Source organism: Bidens hawaiensis, unplaced genomic scaffold (assembly GCF_021521415.1).
Source record: "Bidens hawaiensis isolate Kalapana, Puna unplaced genomic scaffold, B.hawaiensis_p1.1 tig00021526_1, whole genome shotgun sequence".
NCBI lineage: Eukaryota > Viridiplantae > Streptophyta > Magnoliopsida > Asterales > Asteraceae > Bidens > Bidens hawaiensis.
Window position 1 is genome coordinate 45,953 of NW_027493351.1, and position 25,031 is coordinate 70,983.

The 25,031-nt window shown below is 35.2% G+C and overlaps 1 pseudogene across 1 annotated transcript; it reads right to left on the reverse strand.

Moving 5' to 3' along the window:
- Positions 1 to 8,228: 8,228 nt before the first annotated feature.
- Positions 8,229 to 12,655, reverse strand: LOC143563796 (hyperosmolality-gated Ca2+ permeable channel 1.7-like; annotated as a pseudogene). Its single transcript, XR_013140726.1, has 11 exons — positions 12,166 to 12,655; positions 11,926 to 12,087; positions 11,301 to 11,436; positions 11,125 to 11,226; positions 10,932 to 11,051; positions 10,763 to 10,843; positions 9,756 to 10,096; positions 9,427 to 9,672; positions 8,976 to 9,301; positions 8,634 to 8,867; positions 8,229 to 8,552 (listed from the first exon to the last, which is right to left on the reverse strand). The product of XR_013140726.1 is annotated as a hyperosmolality-gated Ca2+ permeable channel 1.7-like (transcript).
- Positions 12,656 to 25,031: the final 12,376 nt, after the last annotated feature.

Consider the following 25,031-nt stretch of genomic DNA (forward strand, 5'->3'; position numbering starts at 1 on the left):
AAACGTGGATCGACTCACTAGTAGACGATCTACTTTCCTCGGGTGTGATTATACTATTTCACTGATGGTTTTCTTGGATCTGAGCTCTTCCACCTACAAAATGAACAGCACCGTCAACTTACCCCTCAGAAAGGGACAGAGGGGTCCTCTTTGGGGTAACCCTCCGGTGTGAGAATAAGTATTTTGTGGGAGAAGATAATAATGATCAGAGTAAGGAAATCTGGAGTTGATGCTGTACTTATAGTGCTAGGGTTTCCACTGATTGGGCTCAGCCTTGTTGGCCTCCTCCAATTGCTCTGCGACACGTGTCCTCTGGGACACCTGCTGCTTTCTCATTGGTTGTAATCACGTGGTAGCACATGTGTTATGCTGAGTTGTCCACCTTTCATTTGGTAGCTGTCAACGTCAGCATATTCTTATTCCTTAAAAAGATACATTCTGGAAGGTTGTCTGACGTGCACAATCAAGGTTGCCCTAATCCTGATTTGGATAAGGACGAGGTTGATTATGTGCATGTGTGATATGCGCCTATCCTGAGGATGCGCGAGGTCTTCTCTTTATTCTCACGCGCAAATGTTTCATGCGCAGATGTGATATGCACGAGCATGTGATATGCGCCACGCGCGGATGCGCCACGCGCATATGTGATATGCGTGAGCATATGTGATGCCTGAGCATATGATGCCTGAGCATGTGTGGTGCCTGGGCATATGATGCCTGAGCATATGTGATATGCGCCATGCGCATAGGTTTTGGCTTTGTGCCTTCGTAATGTCTTGATTTCAAGTCACTTGTCTGTATCTTGTGGGTTAACCCGCCTCGCTCGGTGTTGAGGTGGGTACATACCTCTTCACTAAACATGTGTTATTGAAATCTTAGCTAGAGAGAGACAAAAGATTCATGAAAGTTTTGATCACTTCCACGGCCCATATTTATCACTTTTGAAACAACGTCTCATGCATGCACCTAGCTACTGCAGCCCTCATGCCTAATTGGTGTCCTGTGTAACAACAAACATAACTTATATAAGTATATATTAACCATCCTTTCTTGAAGCACTTCTACCAGGATTATATTAACAATGCAAAAAACATCAAAACGAATATAAACATACAGTATAATATTATTTTTCAAATAAAACAAACAAAACTATTATATAACATTTAATATCATCTAATTAATACCAATAGTACTAAATAATCAACATTCAAATGTAACTCTAAAACTTGAATAATAAAATTTTCAATATATTTCCTTTGACATGGCCGTTTCCGAAGATTTAAATACCTTGACTGAACCGAAATAAGAAGGCCCAAAGCCCTAACGAGTAGCGATATATATAAGCTAATTTTTTAAACAACGTTTAATGTTATAACAATAAACATAAAAAAATATATTCTTAAAATTAAATACCGTAACAACTAACGACTAACCGATTATTTGTGAAGCTCTCCTAACACTGGGGAAAAAACATACCTTGGTCCTTGGTGGCTCCCTTGGTCAACCGCGGTGGAGCCTGGTGGTTAAAGATGAACCAACAGTGGCGGTCATTGTTCAGGTTTTGTTCAGCATTCGCAAAGAAGAAAGGAGCCAATGAAGAATTTCAATCGGCCGCTATTTCTTTTTATTTTGTATTTGATATTTATTTAGTTTTTAGGTTTTTAGTTTGCGCCCAATATTTAAACTTGATTAAATGAGTTATATATAGATTAAAAATGTTTTGGGTCAAATAGTTATAAGATGGTAAAGATCAAATCATATGTCAAGTTTTATATTTTTAAATGTATATATATAAAAAATATATTTAAAAAAAAAATTGGCCCCCCAAAAATTACGTGACCCGGCCGACAATCCGACATGCACCCCCCCCCCCTCCCCGGGCCCTGTCCTTTGACCTCTCCTAGATCTAAGTTTCAATCACACTCCTTACGTTTCTTTTGCTCGACTTTTATCTTCTCATGTTCTTGTTGCCTACTTGGTTTCCACGCAACCCTGATCTTTAGCTCGTATAGGAATAATCATATGGCACTCTTGCGATTCTCTACTACAATAACATGGCTTGATGTTGCAGCCCTAATTTTAGTCCTAGGTGTTAGTTGGAATCAACTTAATTCTTCAAGCACAATTCTTAATTTTTCGAATTTAGGATTAGTATAATTGCAACTTAAGGTCTATCTTTTTTTTCTTCTCTGCCTAGACAAACCAGACAATACCGAAGCGCTCGTCTGGGTAGCAGAGCACAATTATTGGCCATTGCCTGAAAAAGAGGCCAAGGCGCAAAACGTGAGCGCTTTTAATAACTATGATTAATTGTACGCCTATGCCTTAAATAAGAAAACAGTGATATATAATTATCCTATATTGACATAACCAGCAAGTCCAGCTATACAATCGACATGAGCATAAATGTAATTACGCCTTCTGTCTGTGCCATACTCCACAGGAGCTTGCATAACCAGTAGTCTAGAAGAAAAAATGTATCATGGAAAATTTTTGATCCAACAATGGATATAATACAGAATTAAAAAGCAGTATTTACTCGTGGCAAATGACCTTGCTAATTTCATCAAAAGCTAGCCTTGGCCTTTCCCTTTATATGCCAGCACCTAAGGAAAATATGAAAGCAAACATGCATATCATTACTTGTATAGGTTTATACAACAATGACACATTTATATTTGTATGACGGTGATAGGTAGCCGATTCGAGATGTCTAATCTCCCAAGATAGTGACCCTTTGAGCGGGTTAGACTCCAAAGAAATAATAGAGAGAACGAGACATTGTTTTATCAATTTTCTTCTTAACATTAAACAAAGTTAAAATGCATTTGTAATTCTTCACGAGTGAGGCATATAGTAATAATAAAATAGTTTAGTTGCAGGATGTGGATAATAGGTCAAGCGACCGAACCACGTAAATCTCACGTGCTTATCTTCATTTATTATTTCTCTTGCAGTAATGTTCATGTTTGTGTGTATGCTTTGATGGGGATTTCGGGGTATTTTGACTTGGATTTTCAGAGAATCATATGAAAATTTTCATATTAAAAGTAATTCGGTGGTTTCTCAAATACTTTAATTGGATAATACTCTGAATGAGATCAAGAACACAATATGATTTTTGTGAGAGATATGAACTAGAAGAAACTACCAAAAGAAACGAACGCTCAGCAGTTAGAGTTTGAAAAACTGTCTTTTGTAGTTATATTTAAAGAATTAAATTTAATTAATGTTGCCTCTAAATTATACTTATGATTAGGTGTGACATAATCATATAATTCATTTTCTAATAAATGTTTAATGAAACACTTATTAAGGAAATAAAAATTTTCCAAGCTGACCCGACCAGGGCTTTGTTCCTTAGACCAAGCTTCGCCCCTAACATCATAAGAAACTAAAACAAATATGTGCTCCGCACATCTCTAACTTGTTTAATGTATATTATGATTACACTAATCGACCAGTTAATCCAATTACACTAGCATATCTAAGATGCTTGAGAGATCGAATCACTAATACCAGCACCCAAAGAAAATACAAAATGCAAATATGCATATCATATTATCATTACTTGTATAGTAGTATTTATTAAGCAAATAAAAGATCGACAGATACCTTAAGTACTACTACACTTATCACAGCCGTGCTCAGAAAAATGATTCAGACCAACAAGTGAAAATTAGCAATTGATAAATATAAGAATTGCCATCTGGTAATGTCAAGCTCAACTCATGCAATTAAAATCTCGGGCTGAAACTAGTTCACTTTGATACGATGAGTCGGACGTTATAGATTTCTTAGGTATTTGCAGGGCCATCCCCAAGAATTGTTAAAAAATTTGGGTCGCGAGAAAAACAAATTGGGCTTTAGTAAAAAGAGTATTGGTATTGGGCTTAAACAATTTAATTTTTAAATGAGCTTATTGGGATTTCGGTTATGCAAGTATCTTTATTATTATTATTAATATTTGTTGTAAAAATGGGCTTAAATGAGTTTAATAATTGTGTTTAAACATTAATAATACATATTTTGAAAATATGTATATTTCTTTCTTTTTAAAAAGTTCCGGCCTAACAGGGTCATTGGGCCGGGGACGGTCCACTACCACCCCCTCCCCTCTTTAAAAGCGGGCCTTGATCATTTATAGTTGATGCGGTAAATTCCACTCTTATCAAGTGGGACCCACTAAATTGAGAGTGACCGTCTTTGACGGTGACATCTTGTATTTGATTGGTCCAAAACTTATTACACGAATTAGGCCGTAGATTTGATGACACATGAGACAATCCTTAAACTGCCTTCTTATCGTATGACAGGTGGACACAATCTTATCATAGATAAGATGGTGACCCGATGAATCCTCCACAAAACCAGTATAATTGAGAACATAGTTGACCTTTAATGGGTTGGGTTAATTCGATAGTAGGCTTACAAGATCTATCTACAACATCCGCAACTGAAGATACTAATTAAAATAAGAGCAAAAAACTATTGTCTAAAATAATTATTTATAATCAAGTACATTAAGCCCCATAAATACATTTCAGATTACTTTAATTAACCTTGATTCTTAAGAGCATTGTCAATTAGAACCAAGTTTAACTAAATAACCACATAAACATCTTATCTTTGGTTTCAAATATAAGACGATTATTTAACCGCTTACCCCACTCTCTTTCTAACTTTTAATATATTAGTCAATCACCGCATAAGCTGTAAGTGTATTATATTGCTCTTGTTTCAAGATATCTAAAGTCTGTTATTTACTTATGTAAGAATGCAGAATGCACCCCCTTATACACATATGCCAACTTATTTATATTACCAACAAATGTGTTGGCTAAAGATTGTATTTTCACATACAACACCACATTAGACATGACAACTTTAGACCATACATGACAACGATACAACTCAAAACACACCGCTTACGATCACAATTATTCGACTCATAACAACGTACCATCATTATTAGTTTATTATGGGTATGGAGTCTTGGCACCAGGACCCATGCTCGATGTAGTAACAAACTTCTGTTTCACATTGCTTATAAAGCTAGAAACCCGATCATTGAAGCTATCCTGGCTAGAGAACTCGGTCCCACCATCTCCTGAGTTTTCGACATTATTTGAAGATAAATGCACAAAGTCTTTAAAGGGTTTTACCTCAGCAGGACCATAACTCCCATTGGCAGTGGGGTAATTAGTTGTTGGCAGTGAAGGACTTGAAACATTATGTAACTTTGGCACACGTGGACCGCGGCTTGATGTACCAAATGCAGCTTTTTGTATCTTCTCACAGAAACTCAAAGTATAGCGTTCATTTGACTGATTGTTCACCATCAGGAAGTTTTATTTGTGTGTTGTTGGATGAGAAACATAACGGACGATTATTTATAGGGGTGTACACATTGGGTAAATATGCAACTGGTACGTTATTCGGTAAGATTTTGGCACGAGGAAAGACGTCGAAATAAGGTTCTAATAAACAAGCAGACATTTTACTATTTTACTATATTACTATTTTAGGATATTTTCTCATGTGTCTTTTATAAATATGCTCCATTCTTAATTTACTATGCTTCCTATTATGAAACTATAAGAGAAAAAAGGGAGCATATTTTGATAAAATTTACAGGGAATAAGATTCTAAGGTTGTTTATTTAGGATTTAGTAGTGTTATTAAGAAGCAACTATCTTTTCAATGTAGTAAAAGAGGAATGCTGACCTATATGTTTTTTGTAATATCAACGTAACAAGTCCTGCATTTACTGTCCAACCTGCAAATATAAATATTAATCATCCATTCTTAAAATACAGTATAAAATTTTGAAAGTTATTCTTGTTCAAGTACAAATGGTGTGATAAGCTCAAAGGCTGCAATCACATTATCCCAACTATTTTAACATTTTAAGGTAAATCCACTTTCCCAGTGACTTTTAATGCCCTTAAGTTAAATCGAGCACTGTAATTTGAGAAAACGTTGTATGGCGTCGGCCTTCAGCTTTTGTAAGAACATATAGCTCCCAAGTTCAACAATCAATATGCCCGATTGCCCAGTAGCAACTGTACCACACCCTTTTTTTATAAAAAAAAATGATGTGGACAACAAATTTGCTTATAGACACAATACAGGATGTCATCATTTATGCCATCACTAATATACTAGTATATACTTACTCAGCAAATAAAAGATCAAACAATATAGCAAGATGCATAAGCAGATAAACAGCATAAAATGATACTCCACAATCAGAATCCGACCTATGCTATTGCATTCTGTCGGTGTTGTTAAAACACGAGTATAAAACTACTACTAAGATTATAATGATTAGTTTATAATAAAGTACATAAAATACGTAATATCGTAAATGCATTTTAGATGACTCTAATCAACCTTGACTTATTACATGAGCATTATCAATACAAAATCAAATTTAGATTGAAAATTGTCAGAATCATATAAAATTTTAATACATTTGATTTTAACAATGACGCATAAGATGGATATGTAATCATTTACCCATTGTCCTTCTAACTTTCATTATATCAGCCAATCACTTTGTATAAAGTGCATTATGGTGTCCTCGAATCTATACTGGTTCTTTGTGAAGGGATTACGGGGTTACCTTTTTACGCATGCCAACTTAATTAAACATTAAATGTGTTTAGCTAATGTGGCTAAATGAATTAGTTGCATGGGTAGGATCACTGGTTTGAGTTATAATGAATTGTAAACAACCACACATTTTACTATTTTAGGCTATTTTCTCATGTGCCTTTTGTGAGCCATTCTTCCCTGTGCTTCCTATTTTGGAACTTTAGGAGACAAAGGGGGCATGTATTTTGACAAAACTTACAGAGAATAAGATTCTGGGGTTTCTTTGACCAAAACATGAAACATAAGTTTTTGAAAGAGACAAAAGCTTCAACTTTTAACTATCATGTAACATATTTGTTTGGGATTTGGGAATTTTTATAGCAGTAAAAGACATGCTGACCTTATATGATTGTGTTATATTATTAACTTATTGTTGGAATTAATTGGATTGAGCAACGCGAATAACTAACGACACCGATTATTTTGTAGTAACTCACCACGACTCTTACAATATTATTAAGAACGAAAACCACACCATACACAATGACCCTACACCTCTATTTATACTAACTTTAACTTGTTTTCTACTACAACTCTTCACTCCTAATATATAAAACTCAAGCAGTCAAACACATAATAAAATAAACTTTATACTTTATCTCTAGCAATTAAAATATTGATTAATTAAACTAAACTTGCACTTAACACCTTCAACTTTCTTTAAGCCGTTTTCACTTATTACTTTTGAAACTTCTCCAGTGCGCATGCTGCTCAACCTATCCTCATGGCTGTTTATTGTCCTGTGTAGCAACAAATATAAATATTAATCATCCATTCTTGAAGTACTTCTACCAAGATATAGTAAATGAAACAAAAAAATCTCAAAAAGAATAAAAACATACAGTATAAAAATTTTAAAAGTTGTAAAAACAAAAAAGGGTGCATAAACCTTGTTCAAGAACATGTGTGATAAGTTCAAAGACTGCAATCACTTTGATACATTAAGTCAGACATTATAGATTTCTTAGACATAAGAATAACAGAAACCTAGATGCATTAAGGTAAACATTTAAGACCGATTAAGTAAACGATAATGATCGTCTAAATTAGTAACTTATTACAAACTGAATGAACAGAAGTGGGTTTTAATTACATTTGATCAACAAAGGGGGTTTTGTTGGGGTTTATGGATTAATGGGCATGATAACCAATGGGCTGGGTTCGATGGTGGCCTTTTAAGCTCGATCTATACTAGACCACGTGCTCGGTCCACCTCAAAATATACTCTTCTTATTTTCACTTAACCCGTATAAGAAAACGATTTTGGTCACTTCTATTCACACAAAGTAAAATATTAATTAACATGCGAGTATAACCTACTACTAATATTATAACGACTTTTTTTGCATAAGCATTATCAATACAAAATAAATTTTAAATAGAGAACTGTGAGAATCGTAAAAAAAAAAAGTTTTAATGCATTTATTATACTTGCCCATTTTAGCAATCTTGATAGTTTTTCGGTTCGAGACTTTGTGTATCATGTGCCGAAACAATCAAGACAATCTTTCTTTTTATTTACAGCTCTTAACCTAATCTTATAATGCTCAACCCTAAACCTTAAACGCAACTCGATACGTGTATATAACATTCAAAAGTAGACTTGTTTATACAAAGAAAAAAAATAAAATAATGGTTCCATTGTTCTATCTTTACACAGCATAAATGCCAGTCCTATCTTCAGGACTACCATCACTAGTTCCAATTTGACTTCCCTTGCGTGACGTCCTCTTCGTTGCAACTAAATGAAACTCGTTGTCTTCTTCTTCAATATCCATCAATGCCACTTCGCCCCCTTTAAAAACCGGGTGCGTATACGCGTCCTTCAAATACTCTTTCAAGTCCAACTGCGGTTCTGTTGCCCTTTCCAGTGTATCTTTGATCATTGCATCCTGTTATCAAGCTTAGTAATGTCAAAACACAAAGGGTAGTTTTGTCTTTTCACATGGTTTTTATAGTTAACACTTTCTAACCTGTAATGGGAATTTTCTAAATGCAGATTCAAACCGGTTCTTGCAGAATTTATGAAACGAGAAGGTTAAGACTGGGAGCACAAGTAGGACAGGTGTCGAGTTTGCTGCTCGTTTTGTGCTCAGCAATCCTAATAATGTGAACTGTGAAATCATTAAACCGATTAAAATACGCCGATTAACGTCCGGCCAAAAAGATGCTGCGCTCTCGTACTTCTGGTTGTACACGTTGATGATCTAATTAACACAATAAAAAAAACATAAGAAACCATATGTTAGTAAACTTGGTGGATCGGATTTAAACGGGTCATTTTTAGTACGGGTTGAAACTGACAACTAATGTACCTGATGACGGAAAATCAGGTAGGCGAAAGCAAAGAAGACGATTATGAACGGGAGGAGTATAGGAGTGACAGTAGAGTACACAAGTCCAAGCAGGAAGTACAATTGTAACCGAGGCTCGGTTATGGGCCACTGCAGTGAACCGGGGGTCCATGGCTTCATCTCTGTCTTTTTCGGTTTTCACCAAGAAAATGTTTTTCAAGTGATACAAAATCAACGGAAACAGTCTCAGGACCTCTGCAGCAACACCGGCCCAACCATCAACCATAATGTATGTAATAAAAAACGTTGCTTTCATAGGAACCGACACACCAACGGTTCTTGGAATCCTGCGATTGAGTAGCAGCATCATGTTAAAATCTTGTTAAGTACATGTTACAAAACAGATCAAGCCGGACAAATTTATAAAAATTAAGCTAAAAAACAAGTTAAATCAATTTGTTCAAACACATACTCGGATGCTGACTTATTCAAGAATTGTTTAAGTTGTTGAAGAGCGGTTCCCGTAACAATACTTCCAAGAAACACGTTCACAAGCAAAAAAAGATAATATTTTGCAGCCGATCTTGCTTCCAAATCCGACACAGCAACATATCCTTCCATTTTAGACATTTCCATTAAAATCATTGGAAGAACAAGGAGAAACACCTTCAGCACCATCCCGGGCAGATACCCTTGAATGAAAGACTTGGTAGATCCTCTGCGCATAATCAAGAATTCAAGATTCAGTAAAAAGATTTAATCTTGATCAAGATTTTTTGGATATTTGAAACTTTTACTTACTTTTCGATAAGTGGTTTTAAAAAGGGTAGAACTCTTTCAATTGATTCAATGTTGGCCAAAGTTTGAACGATGGCGATTGGGATCATGAAACAGAAAATAAGCCCGAATAAAGCGAGAGCCATGACCAATTTCCGCACATTGAGTTCCACAAATGGTATGGCTAGGTTGTTCCAGTAAACATCGCGTGGTTCAGGAGCCCAATCTGTGAGCCAACGGGTTGGGTTCCTAGTTTGTTGAGTTTGAGCACAAACGGCTGCACCCCATCGTGATTTGAACGAAACAAATGCAGCTGGGACCACGGCTTCCGGGTCATTAATCACCCGTTCTCGTTCTGCTACTTCCTAGTATATTAAAAAATTAGATGTAAAAATCTATAAACAGTTGACGGGTGACAAAAAGAGAGGATTAAACGGGCTAGTCGTTGGTCACGACAGATCACTTTTGAAAACGAGCTGAATTTGCAAGGGTGATATTTCATATTTGTATAAAAAAAAATCCAACACTAACCTGCACACACTTAACGTTGTGTAACCCAAACACGACCCGTTTAACCCATTTATGGTGGGTAATATTTAAGCCATAAACATGTTAACCGGGCTAGTAGGTTGTAAAACCAGAACACGACCTGTTTAACCAAGCACGTCACTCCGAGCATGGACTGTTTAAAAAACGTTTAAATATGCCAACCTAAAACCAGACTATTTTCTTGTCGTGTTTGGGTCCGCGTCGTGTTTCACCGGGCTACCATTTTGTACTTTTTTATTTAATTAATAGTTGATACATTGAATCTAATTACATATGTTGCACATTTAATACACTTTTGGAAACTTTCGATCTGTTTTGGACCATTGCTTTTAGAATAATTATTTTATTTGACCCGTTGAAGATAAAATATAACCCTGATCATTGCAGTTTTTAGTGCATAGATTGAAATGTCTCCTGCATATACTTGACATTCAAATTATGATGCAAAAAATATATATATATATCAAATAATGCATACTCACTTCTTTGCTCAACTTTTCGATTTCTTCGGTATAGTAATTTATTGCATCAATCTTTTTTCCCCAAAGACCCCAAAAACCTGTCTATACAGATAATAAACACGAATTATAAACTTCAAAAGTTATTAAAAAAAATCAAAATGTAGAAATTAGAGAATGCTTAGCCACAAACCTTAGTGGTTGGCCTTTTATTCGGTTTTCTCTCGTATTTATTAGTGTAATAAATAAGCCGATTATGCAAATCCTTTTTCTGACCCACCAATTTTGCAAGCTTATTTGCATTGTACACCACCTAAAATTCAAAAAATAAATAATTTAAGTATAAAAAAACCATGAAGAAATACTATCCGACTTTTGAAACAAACCTTATGTGTAAGATATTGACCAGGGTGATTAACACGAAAAAAATGTTCAACATGTTCACTAACAGATTCATCAGGATCCGCGGGCACGTTTCTCACGAGAACCTAAACAAGAAATAGAGATAACAAAAACCTCATTAATGTTATCAAGAAAATATAAAGGAGCAGTCAAAACTTACAGTAAACTGATCAGGGCGGCGATTTTGAGAAGCAAGAAAATTCAACCGCATGTCTGTCACAATTTTGTATTCCTTATAAAGAACATAACATGTCCAAAATGTGAAGACATACGCCATTATTATATGTGCAACTAACCTGATATATAAACATATAATCAATGTTTTAAATGGTCAAATGCATAAATTCAGAAACAGAGCCCGATCCGGGTCGGCTTGGTTTGTAAACAAGATAAGATGAACCGAGCCAAGGTAAGCACAGCTCGTTGGCTCGTTTAAATCAAAGACCAAATTTTAGTATATATAAATTATAACCCAAAGTTTAATATATATAATTATAAATTTTGTAGTTTATTAATCATGCATTATGTGTGTTTAATTTTATTTTTCTTTTTATATACATCAATATGTATAAATATATAAATTAATTTTTTTGAAAAAATAACCGAGTTGGCTCGACGAGCCACAAGCCAGCTCAAGCTCTTTATGAGCTGAACTCGAGCTTTCAGCTTGTTAAAATACACAAGTAGAGCGGGCTCGGTTTGTAAACAATCCAAGCCCAACCTGGCTCGGCTCGGCTCGTGTACAGCCCTGATGACACCTCTAACGGTTTGCAAAATTTTCTGACCTTTTTGATGCAGGCGGGACGTTGGATATTGAAAACTTGTCAATCTCCTCAAACGTTAAATCCTTCATCCTAAGGCTCATAATACTGAAATTTCCACCGGTATAATTGACAGGTAATAGCACACCGAAAGCAAGGAAAGCAATAGGAAAAAATATTTTCAAGCTGCATAAAAAAACAGCATTAACAACTAAAAGTATGAAACAATCAACTCAAATTAAACGGGTCACTAAAAGTACTAACCCGAGAAGATATATTCGAATATACACAGCAGAGTCAAGTCCTGCGTGCTGTATAAGCTCAAGTTCTGGCATTTTTAAAGCCGCGGGTATCCAATTCAAGAATTTTATATACATTCTAACATCTAAATTAACAAAGTGTTTTACAAGAGGTCCTGCAGTGCTTGGATTTTCCCGGATGCCTTTGAGATACCATTTGGGGAAATAAACCCGATCGTTCATGGGCTGAAGACGTAATATTGCAAACGCCACAAGAAATATAAATGCAGAAAGACTATTAATGGAAGCGGAGACTGTAATATCAGAAAGATTAGCCATTTTGTTTCTTCAAGATCAAATACAACCTACAATTCAAGTCATGATCGCATAAGATTTACTTAAACGCCAAAAACTATAAACTATATATGGATTACAGACATTATGTAAATATTATATTCTTGTTTCTTGAACTCACAATGCAAGTTGGAAATCAAAGAAATATATCAAGACACAAGAAAAATGGAAAATAAATGTCATTAGAAATTTAGAATATTCTCATCAATCAAGCCAAAAAAAATAAAATTAATAATAATAATAATAATAAAAAGAATAAAGCCTCAAATTTCCAAGAATATAAGAAAATTATATGTCAAAAACTGAAGAAAAATCCTGTTTTTATAATATTTTGGAAAAGAGTTTTTTGGGTTTAATCATACTCTTTAATACCAAACTATGCCCAAAAACTGGATTACAAACAGCAACCAAACATCAGGTTCTTGTCTCTTTTAACCAAATCAAGAAAACCCAAATATAATTTCTTTTTTACAACTTTATCATTCATCAATTGCATTCAACTTCAAGCAATCAAAACAACATAAAAAATACAAGTGCAAAATCTAGATGGCACCATATTAATATTATATTATTATTATCAATCAAATACACAAGAAAACCCTCAAAGTTCAAATCTTTTATAATTACCAGAATCAGAAACAACAACACTCCCAAAATCCAAGTTCAAGACTTAACCAATTACCAGAAGAAACAAACATTAATTACTCTTAAAAAATCTTGAAAATAACAAACAAAGGTCAAAATGTCAAAGAGTTAGCTTTACCTTTTTCGTCGGCAACAAAATAAGATGAAACAGAAGTGTTTAAATTGTTCGTGTTGAACAGCAGTAGGTGACAACCGCGGATACAACGTGTGAGTCCCAGATTGTTAGCTTAACCGTTGCTCATGTAGTTGGAATGATGAAGGAATAAATGATGAATATATGGATTTTTTTAAATTATGTATACCACATTTATTTTATTTTGTTTTGATTAAAATAAATAAGAAGAAAGTGTAGATAATAAGGCTGAGGGGTGTGGGGCTTAACGGGGGCGTTAGAGCCTCTCCGCTCGCGCCCCCAGGCGCTAACACCACACCACCGGGGCGCGACCCGGGCGCTAACGGGGCGCTAGCACGAAAAATGATGCAGGCGTGATGGAGTTAGCGGCAGAAGAGAGAGGCTGAGGGCATAGGGGAGTGTGCAAGTGGCCGTTGGACATATACAAATAGCCGTTGGGCTCTTATTTAATTAAAAAAAAAAAAACGTTTTATCATCTATAAAATACCCCATTTCACCCATATCAATCACCACAACTTCAAAATAAAACCCAAAATCAACCCATCTTCCCAACATTTTTTTTAAAAAATGGCTGGAAATTGGTACCCCAACCTTGATTCAGATTATATTGACGACGATTTATGGTCGTCACCGCACCAACCGATGTTTTATTCGGAGCCGCAAGAATCATCCGGCTTTCAACCATCCAACACACAACCGTCTCCTAATTTTGTTGTTCCGGAGACACAAGAATCACACGGTGAAGCTACGGGACCAAGAAGACGCGTCCACCGGAAAAAAACAAGTTGCAACGGACGGGTCGGGACCGGCTTCGACTCCGAGGACGAAACGGAAAACCACTCCGTGGTCATCGGATGAGAAGGAAGCCTTGTGTCGGGCTTGGATAGTCATTTCTGAGGATCGGCGTTGCGGTAATTGTTTTAACGTTTTTAAAAATGATTTTTAATAAAAAAGTTAAATAAAAAGGTTAAATGGAAATCTAATTTATTTATTCATTTTGCAGCCGACTACCAAAAGAGAAAGATTTTTTGGACAAAGGTTAGGGAGACGTTCTATACGCTCGTTGGGAGTACAGAGCGGAACGCCGATATGATTTCGGGTCGGTGGTCCGAAATCAGAAAATTTGTCGGCTTGTTTACTAATCTTTTCAACAGGAACAGCGGTCGTATGAGACCAAGTGGCAGTGATGATTTGGCGGTTTACAATTTCACGGTCGAAGAGTGGAAGCATGAGTGTTTGCGGAGGTATGGGACGGTGAAGACGTGAGACGATTTAAAGTTGTGGGAGAGGTTGAAAAGGTGTTCCAAGTGGGTTGAGCCGGTGGCGCCGGACGTTGATTCGGAAGTACGGCCGAAACGGACTAAAACTAGTTCGTCTGGAGCGTATAGCACTTCAATCGGGTCGGATTGCCGCGTTGGATTCGACCTAAACATTGCGGAGGAGAAAACGTCTTCACCGCCGAGGAGGCGGCCATTGGGAAGGGACGCCAAGGGGAAAAACCGGCTGAGGGGGAAGCCGTAAACATCGCCAATCTTGTTGAATCCCTCAATAAATTCAACAAAACCATGGAGGTGGTCTCTAATGACAAAAAGGAAAAAAGTCGAATGAGAGATTTGGACTTCCTTACTAGAGACTTCAGTAACCTAAATCCGGTCGATCAAATGCTAATGGAAAAGCAAAAGGAACGTATCCGAAAGAGGTTGATCGAAGAAGACCAAGCCGAAGAATAAGAATAATGTTTTTTTTAGTACTTTAATTTTTATTTTTAGATATTAATGTGTTTTTTTTATTAATGTGTGTTTTTTTTAATAATTTATGAGTTTTTTTAATAATACGTTGTTTGAATATATTTATAAAAAAATAAAAAAAAATTCGCTGGAGCCCCTGCTGGAGCCCCTCCACACTAGGGCCAGGGGCTACAACGGGGGCTCCAACACCCCCTTATCCAGTTTCTCTCTCTGCCACACGTCATAATATTATTGGCTGGAGCCCCCACTAAAGCCCCCATTAGAGCCCCCCACACCCCTCAGCCTAATATAATGGTCGGTTTGACCCGAATTTGATGGATATTATATTGTTTTTGTTTCTTGATTTTATGTGTCGACAGGGGATTATTAATTATTAATAAATAATAATCGTGTTACTTTTTCTTAATTGAGACGATATTTGTGAAAACAGTGCAAAATAAGTAACTATATGTGTTATCTTTATTTAAAAGTTCTTTTTTCTTTTATTGAGTTTCACGTAACCGTACAGAATATATCAGTTTTATATTTTGTAAACAATACACACAACCTCCTCTTATTCCTTGGTCATAACAAAATACTATCTTCTTTTCAAATATAAAATTTGCACTTTCAAATTTTACTCACATTATCATAATCCTATATATAATTAAAGTTATCCTAAACCCTAAATTGTTATATATATTTAATTATAAAAATCTAACCAGATACATGTACTTAACAGGTAAACATGTATTTTACCTGTTTAGACACGGAAATTAATAGGTAAATTTGTGTCAGTCTGTTTAGTACACAAAACCTATTAAGGTCTTACATGTTACATGTTAAAGTCGTATAGATACGTGTCGTGTATTCGTGTCTCGTGTATAAATTGTCAGCCCTAAATATCATTGAAAGTTATTTATTTATTATGAACTATAATTTTTTTTACTTAATTATCTCTAATAATTTACTTGAAACTTAAATAAGTTTCTTCTATCTAAAAAGCTTTAGTTGCTAAAAAAAGAATCGAATTAAAGTTCATTCATTTAGCAACTTTTACATTACATTTCCTTTCATCGTAGTTGCAATGTCATAACAGAAATTATTTTGGTCCATATGCATTTATAGCTTAAAATATAAAAAGAATGAAGAATTATACAAAATATAAAAATTTGAAAAAAGGTACTTTTAGATTCATTAAAGATCCATGTAATTAACCATAAAGGTAACTCATAGCATGGCGGTAATTGTAGGGGGGGCAAAAAAAACCTGTCAACTAAATCGAACCGAAACCGAACTGGTTTGAAATCGATTATGTAGAAACCGGTTTATAATTCTCTTTACCAAAACCAGTATCAAACCGGTTAACTGAACCAAAACCAGCTAAAAATCGATCGTAACCCGATCATAAACCAGTTAAGAAACTGGTTTCATCCCGAACCGAACCCGATCATAAATCGGTTTTGACTTTTGTTGACCAAACCAAACCAGTTTGTGCACCTCTAGCGATAATCTTAAAATTTTAAATAAATCTCCTAAATGTAAAAACAATGCTAAACTCATACCTTTTGTGTGTTTGTATAACTAAAACTATACCTTTCTGGTTACCTTATAATATAGTTTATTTAAGTTGGCTGTACTATGATCCCATGTGAGTTGTGCGGGAAATAGATGATAGCTTTCCTTGAGGAGGTCAACCGTTTAATTAGTTGGCAATGGCCAACTCTAAAGGCAATCGTTAATGAGCACACTAGGTCCAATTTTAGTTTTGTTTTTTTATATATTCGTAACAATAAGGAAATATTAATTGAATTAAAGACATCAAGTGATCAATATGATAACGTGCACGAATAATAGAGGATTAAAATGCTACTATGTTAAAGTGGGTTTAGTTTTGAGACATTTTGATCATTATTGGTAAAGTGTGATTGGTTAAAAAAAAAGGCAACAAAACAAAACGAGTTAATAATGATGTTTATATCTAAGGGTGCTTGTCAAGACTAGGGGTGTTTTTCGGGTTTTGGGTTTTTCGGGTCGAATTTTTCGGGTTTCAAAGTTTTAAATCTTGACCCGAAACCCACCCCAAATCTCTCACGGGTTTTTCGGGTTCGGGTTTTTTCGGGTTGGTTAAATCGGGTTTCGAGTATCCTAGAAAAAAAAACACAAAACCTTAAAAACTACAATGCTAAAATTGAACAAACATATTCTACTTTGCTTATAACACAAATAATCAAATAATAAACAAACATAACTTGATAAAACAATTCAAAAGAACTCGAACCATAATCGTATTCAATCGCGCGTGTTTGGTTGTTCGATTACTGTTCTTTTAGTAATAAACGAAAAACATAAATTAATAATAAGAAATCGATCCATAACAGTTAGAATGACAACAGCCGATTAGAGCCAGATTCTAATAACTTTAGTGGCTAAGACTTAGGGCTATTATACATATAAATATATATAATTTCAAAACTAAAAAGTTTATTCGGGTTTTTCGGGTTGACCCAAATCTTATAAATCAAACCCGAGAACCAACCGAATTACTTCGGTTAGGGTCCGGGTTAGTCTTTTCTCGGGTTCGGGTTATTCAAGTCGGGTTAGTTCGGGTTCGGATACGGGTTTTTTCGGGTTGGGTTTCCGGTTTCGGGTAAAAGTGGCAGCCCTAATCAAGACGATAATCAGGTTATTTAAATTTTAAAATTTAATTGGGATTTAATAAAAGATTTGAAATCCGAATTCTAGTATATTCAAATAATCCGAAACCAAAAGTTAAAAAATCCATTTTTGACTCAGTTCGGTTCCATATTTACATATCCGAGTTTGATCCAAAACAAGATTTAATTTCGGTTTGGATAAGAAATTGATTTGAATATTCATTAATCGAATTCGCTTCGGTTTGAATTTTTTGTTTTCTGGATATAACTCTAAAAATTTTGAAAATTTATTTTATACATAATTATTTAGGTATTCATTAACATGGGCGTAACAAATTTTTGATCGGACGTTGCTGGATACAATTATTACTTTATTTGGTTTAGATTCCTTATTTTCATCAAATTATAACTTATAAACTTTTTGAAAAGTTAATAATTTATATAAGGTGTTTGTCAAACCATAAGTCCTTATGGATTTTAACTTATGGAGAAAACAAAATAAAATGGTTTTGGAAAGCTAGGAATATGTAACTTATTAACTTAATGAGTTTGATTTACCTATTACACCATTCTAACTCTCAAAACTCATTACACTCTTTTTTAAAAAGAGTGTCATTTTTAGTTATTTTGGTTTTCCTCAACACATAAGTTAATTCAAACATTATTTTATAAACTTCTTTTAAAAAATTAAAAATTCATAAGTTAATAAGTTCTTTTAACAAAAAGTTATTTTTCATTTAAATAAAGAATCTCAAACACACCCTTAATTTACATATAATTTAATAATATATTATTTAATTTAACTAAGATACTAAATGACTTAAATGATTTTTTTTAACAAGACAAACAACATGATTTGTGTTACGATTATTATAACAAGAAAAAATAAATATTATATAACTTGATGATCATGACCATACCGCACCTCTTAAACCCCAATACTCAGACATGCTGCTCATTAATACACATGGAAGCTCATTAATATACAACCATTGTTTTCTAGAAAATGTCAACAAGCATGGTACATTGGACATTGGTACTCATTCAAGAAAGGGAAATGTCATATTCTTTTTATTATATTTTTTAATTCAATTATTTATAATTTGTTTTTTTTCCCCACTTTTTCGTACCTTTAATAATACTTAGTTTAATCTTCTTGTTATAACAGAGGAGGACTAAGAAGAGTTTTTAGGAAAGTACAATGTTATCCTGAGATAATGCATCAAGATGAAAGTATCACAAGTTTTAAGTTTATGTTAGTAGTTAATCTCTTTTTTATATATTTCAAACTTTAGGGCTGAGTCACCGGTTCTTCATCCCTATCAATATAATTACACTAAAAAACAATACATTTCCCTCTCATGTTTAATTAAATAATATTTTTATACCTTTATCATTACAGTTTTCTCTCCCCTCTACCCACAACCAATCCAACAAATATTAAAAAATAAATAGGGACAAACAATGTGTCCCCAAATTTACAAAAAATCACTACAAATCTCTCTTCACCATGTAATTTACACTCACAATCACTTACAACCTCACCCTATAATTTGCAAATTTTTCTAACATAATTATAGGGAATAAAATGAGAATGCTCTCACTCATACTAAAATGACCTAATATAAGTTGTTTTTGATGTATTCCAACTATTGAAGTTTTTCATTCATTAACAACTACAAGTAATGAACTCAATATTGTCTCAAGTCATTGTCATTTCATTAGACTACGCTATGGGGCGCCCTTGGGGCTTGTTTTGGACGCCAAACACCGCCGAGGGGCGTTGTAGGGGAAGGGGTGCGGATAGGGGAACCCTTGGGTGGGTGAAGGTGGGCCACTCTTTTTCAACGGCTATTCTAAAAAAAATTAATTTAATTATTTTCTATATAATTCAAACCATATTTCTAATTTTTACTCAAACAACTCTCAAATTTCACTCTATATTCTCTAAACTTTCTACAACCATGGATCATTTTTCAAACCCAAACCCGAACACAAGCTCGAGCTGAAACCCGAACCCGAACACAAGCTTGAGCTCAAACCTGAACCCAAACCCGAACCTGTGGGATCCATCTCAAAGGTGGTGAGTATGCTTGCAAACAGCAATGACCCTAACAACACTTTCTACGCCAACCAACATCTATCTGTAATGCCTCCAACCATACAACCGTTTACCAACGATATGTTCTATCAAATGTCAATGCCGTTTATACCTCAGCGAGTAACCGAAACCCATGCACTCCAAACCCAAATACCTGAAACCCAAGTAGGCGAACCACAAGTTCCTCGCAAACGAACTCATAAAAAAAAGCTTGATGACTATCAAACAACTACCGAAATGGTTGAAAGAAAAAAGTGGGAAGCAGGGCGTTGGCGCAAGCGTTGATCGACTCATCCGAAGACTCAATTCAAGGTAAATTATATAATTATTAATTTATATTTCATGTTTTATTTTATTTTTTTTTGTTAACTAATACTAAGATTTTATATGTATGAAGGTGACGGTAAATACGACCCTGATTTTTGGGATGAAATACGTACTAAGTTCTTTGTTATAATGGGTCAAGGTCGCTATCGCATGGATGATTCCGTCTCCAACAAATGGAAGGCAATGAACATAGAAATGAACAACTTCTTCGAAATTCACAACCGCGTTACAAACAATAAAGGAAGTGACACCTGCGATGTCAACATCATTGAGATTTGCTTAAAACAAATAAGGGCCATTTGTAATGCAAATTTCAATATGTTGGAAATTTGGAGGAAATGCACGAGCTCGCCAAAGTGCATCCGATCCCAACATCTTCACCGCGATCGTCCAAACGATCAAAGACAACGTCTACAACGTCTCAAGCCTGGTCGGATGCTCGTTGTCAATTTAACTTAAACAAGTTTGGTCCCGATCTTGTTTTTGATGAACCAGATGAGTTACCACGTTCGGTAGGAAGAGATAAAGCCAATGCGGCGGCTAGAGGTAGGGGTCTTCGTCCGAACGACATCCTCGATGAGATCCGATGTGAGCTCGCGCTTTGACAACTTGGAGCTTAGACTAAACGAGATTGCCGATGCTAAACAACACTCAAAAGATGAACTCACGAGAATGCATGAAGAAAGAAAAGTGATGCATGCTGAATACAAGGCGATGCATGAAGAAAGAAAAAAAGTTCACTTCGAGCGACAACGCGAAAAGGATATTGAGCTCCTCGAAAAGGATCTATTGCATCTGGATACGGTTACGCGGGTGTTTTTGGAGAAAAAAAGCAATGATAATGGCCAAATATGCAAACGAGGATGACAACGACGAATATTAGTTATTGTTTTTTATTTTTATTTTTTAAATTTGCATGTTTTTTTTTTATTTTTTTATTTGTATGTTTTTGATTTTTATATTTTTTATTTGTAATTTCTTTTTAGGTTTTATTAATTTGTTTTTATATTTAATTTAGTTTGTACTTATATTATTGTGCTGGTTATTTTGTTTTATTAAAAAGAAAGTTTAACGGGGCATCGATCCCCCTCCCCATAAAGAGGCATCAATGTGTGAGGCTTCGATGCCTCTAGTGCCCACTTGACGCTGACGTTGCATTGAAGAGGGGCATCGATGCCCCTCACTATAAAGAACAGTCTTATAGTGTGTACAATGATAATAGAAATTAGCTTGTATTAACATGAGTATTTTTTTTATTATTTTTTTTAATGGACTAAAGGAGACGAGCCCAGTTTCTTTTAAGGTGTAGTATTATAGGAAACCGCATATACTTCATTTTCTCACATGGTAGCCCGATAATGGTCATTTTTAGTATGGTGTATTGGTAGGTAGCATGAGTTTCTTAATGAAGACGCATGGTCAAACCCCACTGACATCACTTTTGAGGGGAAATTGGTGGCTTAATGAAGCAAAATTGAATCTTTTTTATCTTCAGTTCAATCCTGAGGGTATCCAGGTTTTACCACAAGTGGGCATTTTGGCGGATGAGTTTTTCCTGAAACTGAAGATAACTTTGAGGCGGTTAAGGGCTTCGTAAGCCTGAGTTAGGCCAGCTGGCGGTGACCTTTTGTTATTGGGTTATCCCATACAGAGTATCTAGACATTTTATGTTTATTGGCCGTTAAAAAAAAACAAGGAATGAAAATTATGAAATGACGGTGAAGTTAGGTTGTTTGGTAGAGAAAGAGACCCGTTCCAAAAATCTATGGATTGAGGTTGGAAATTGTTCTATACCTCATCCACCCATCCACTTGCATGGTACCCATCTTCTATGATTTCCATATTATTCTTGTTCTCACGTTGATCAAGTCTACTTCATTGTTGTCAATTACTCTTTATTCTCACTCTCGTCACATCCGCTCTAGGCACATAAGCTCTCTTAGCCTTTGACGTCACTTCTTATCACTATATATCGTCTCTATGCTTTTTTGTCACTACATAACCACCTATTTGATGATTCTTCTCTCAAGAATTTAACATAGACAATCTTTTACTAGATGAAAGCTATCTCAACCATTAAGTTGTTACACACAGCATATATAACATAGAGATAACACATGAAAATATTGAAGAATTAGTAGGGTATAGAGTGTCCTCAGGCTGTCGTAAAAAGTTGAGTACGACAATAAGAAAACTAGTCATATTACAAGTTCGGAATGTTTAATTGTAGTTTGTACGACGGAAGTTTGATTTTCTTTTTCTTATAACAAATTAATGTAATTTTTTTATTCGTTGTGAGTTGTTGCTACCTGTTTTCCGCCGTCACCAACGAAAAATTCTGGATCCACCACTGGTTTCATAGCAATATAATTACCAAGATCACATTTTCTTGTACAAACCCAATACATCCTAATTTTTTTGTACAAATTTTGCTTTAATCAACTTTGGAAAGAATACTTGGTTTATTCCCTGGGAATGTTGCATTGTTAATCAATTCCTACTTGTTTTTTGTAATTGAGTATGATAATCATGAGAGGAAAGCAAAAGGACACGAAATATTGCCAACACATGTGGCCATGTGAAACTAGAATTTTGTAACTAACAAAATTATTGTTAGCTTTTCCTCGAAGTCTTTGTATTTTTTTATTGAAGATTTGTTTTTATCAAATATTTAAATTTCAACGAAGTTACATAGATTTAATCCATGTTGTATAAGAAGATTGAATTGCTTGGTTTGATCTAATAGGATTATGAGGATTATTTCAAATCCTTCTGTTTTGCTAACTATACGCTAGCTAAACGATTTTTTTTTTATCATGATACGGGTTGATAGTAAACTTGTTTTGACTTGTTAACCTATTCGGCACACGCGTTTTAACTGGATTATCAAACACTATAGGTGCTAAATTAAACGAGTCGTTTTCACAGGCTGGTGGATTGAACCCAAAACTTTTAGCTCGAAAACGTACATTATCAAAAACTCAAAAACTGAAACACGTGAGTACGAACACCACATACATATTTCACATGTTGCACAAATACAACCAGCTTTGCATTGCCAGCTTCCAGTTGATTGCTTAATCTAGTTAGATAACTTTTGTTGTTGTTTCAGAAAAAAAAACTAATCGTTATCTGAGGGCTGACTTAATAAGTAATAATCCAAATATATTAGAAATTTGGAAAACAGTTTAAATACGGATTGTACTAGACTAGCGAATTCTTGTAAATCAATCACATGCGGTGTTTTGTAGGGTTTTTATCTGGAGTATGCATTAAAAACTATGAAAGTAACAACATAGTTGTGTGGGACAAAATTTGTTGAAACATGAGCTTAAACGATAATTTTTTTGTATTTATGCTATATATAATCTATTAAAAGTTTCTTGGTATGATGGTATCCAAAATTTGATCAAGGCGGAGGATTTGGATTCGGGATTTCGGTTACTTTGGAGCGGGAGCATGCTTTCGAGAGAGAGAAGGGTAAGTTGAGCGATGGAATGGTGTTTTCATGCGTGTGTGAAAATGCATGAAAACATAATCCACATTGTGCTCTCCGCTAAGAAACAACAAATTGTTGTTTAAGGTCCACCAGTGTAGCGAATCACCATTAGTAACGATAAATTTGCTAAACAAGAGTTAAATAATAAAGTGATGGTAGGAAAGTTATGGAATACTATGGTGAGTTTTTGAAATACTGGTCCCTCATCGTAGTTACTTATAGTGATTGTAAGGTGGAATTAAAAATATTAAAACACATGCATACATCTATATTTGTTGAACATTATGGGTTCTTTTAAACAATTTAATACATGCATGCATTTATTTTTCTCTGCATAAAAATTTAATTCATTAATTTATCTTCAACCACCCGTGAGTAAAAGCAAAAATTGATGTTACTATTCTTTGTCATAAATTTTCATTGCTAATGACAACTTGTTAGAACTTTCCAACTCTATGGGATTCCTTCAAGTTGCCGTTATCAACAGAGATTGCATTATTTTTTAAATTTTTTTTAACCCCAAACCTAGTTGTGAAAATGGTTTCTCAAACAACATTATTTCTTAATACACTCATTTATTTAGATGTTTTCGTTTTTAAGAAGTAAACATGCAATAAAAGACCAGAAATAAGTGAATTCGGCCTTACGGATTCGAATGATCGATGAAGATGGAAAGGGATGTCTCGGGAGTTTATGCAGTGCAATATGAACATCGTTAATTCATAAAGGAACTTTAAATGGGAGAACTAGGTGCCGCTTAAAATTAATTGTTTTGTTTGTAGAACAACGAGAAACATATGCCTTTCCTCGATAATCTTGCAAAGGATCTAGACCACCACTGAAGACGTAGGTCCCAGCAGAGCCCAGTTGGACCCGCAAGACTCACCTTGAAGAGGGACGTCTGCGCAAGGACCAACTGGTTCCGCAGGACCAACCATGCTCAGAGATGAAGACCTTACGCGCAGTACGCCAGCTGTTCCCGCAGGAAAAGCCTCCCAATGGTGAAGTACCCCGCCTGTTCCCGCAGTTACGGATACAAGCCATCAGGGAAGGCTACCCGCACTAATAGCAAGGCTACACGCACAAGGCACTAAATAATTCAGTGTCACCTGAAGGAATGAGCAAGGCGGGAATACTCCCGCCCAAATGAGCCAGTCCGTACGCTTCTGGAAGATCTTTTGTACTATACCTGCCAAGGTATGGACAAAATAGACAAGATCTGACCAAAGCAGCCCATGAACCAATCACAGGGTGACAGCTCACCGACAACAGTAAGAGGAGCACGCTCTAGTACAAAATGTCACTATCAGTCGCTGCCTACTCACCAACCCTTGTCGTGGCACGTACATAGCCTGCAGTTAGTGGAAAAGGAATAGTACACAGCCGGCCATGTCACTATCAGCCGCTGCCTACCCACCAACTACCAGCATGGCACGTGCGTAGCCCAC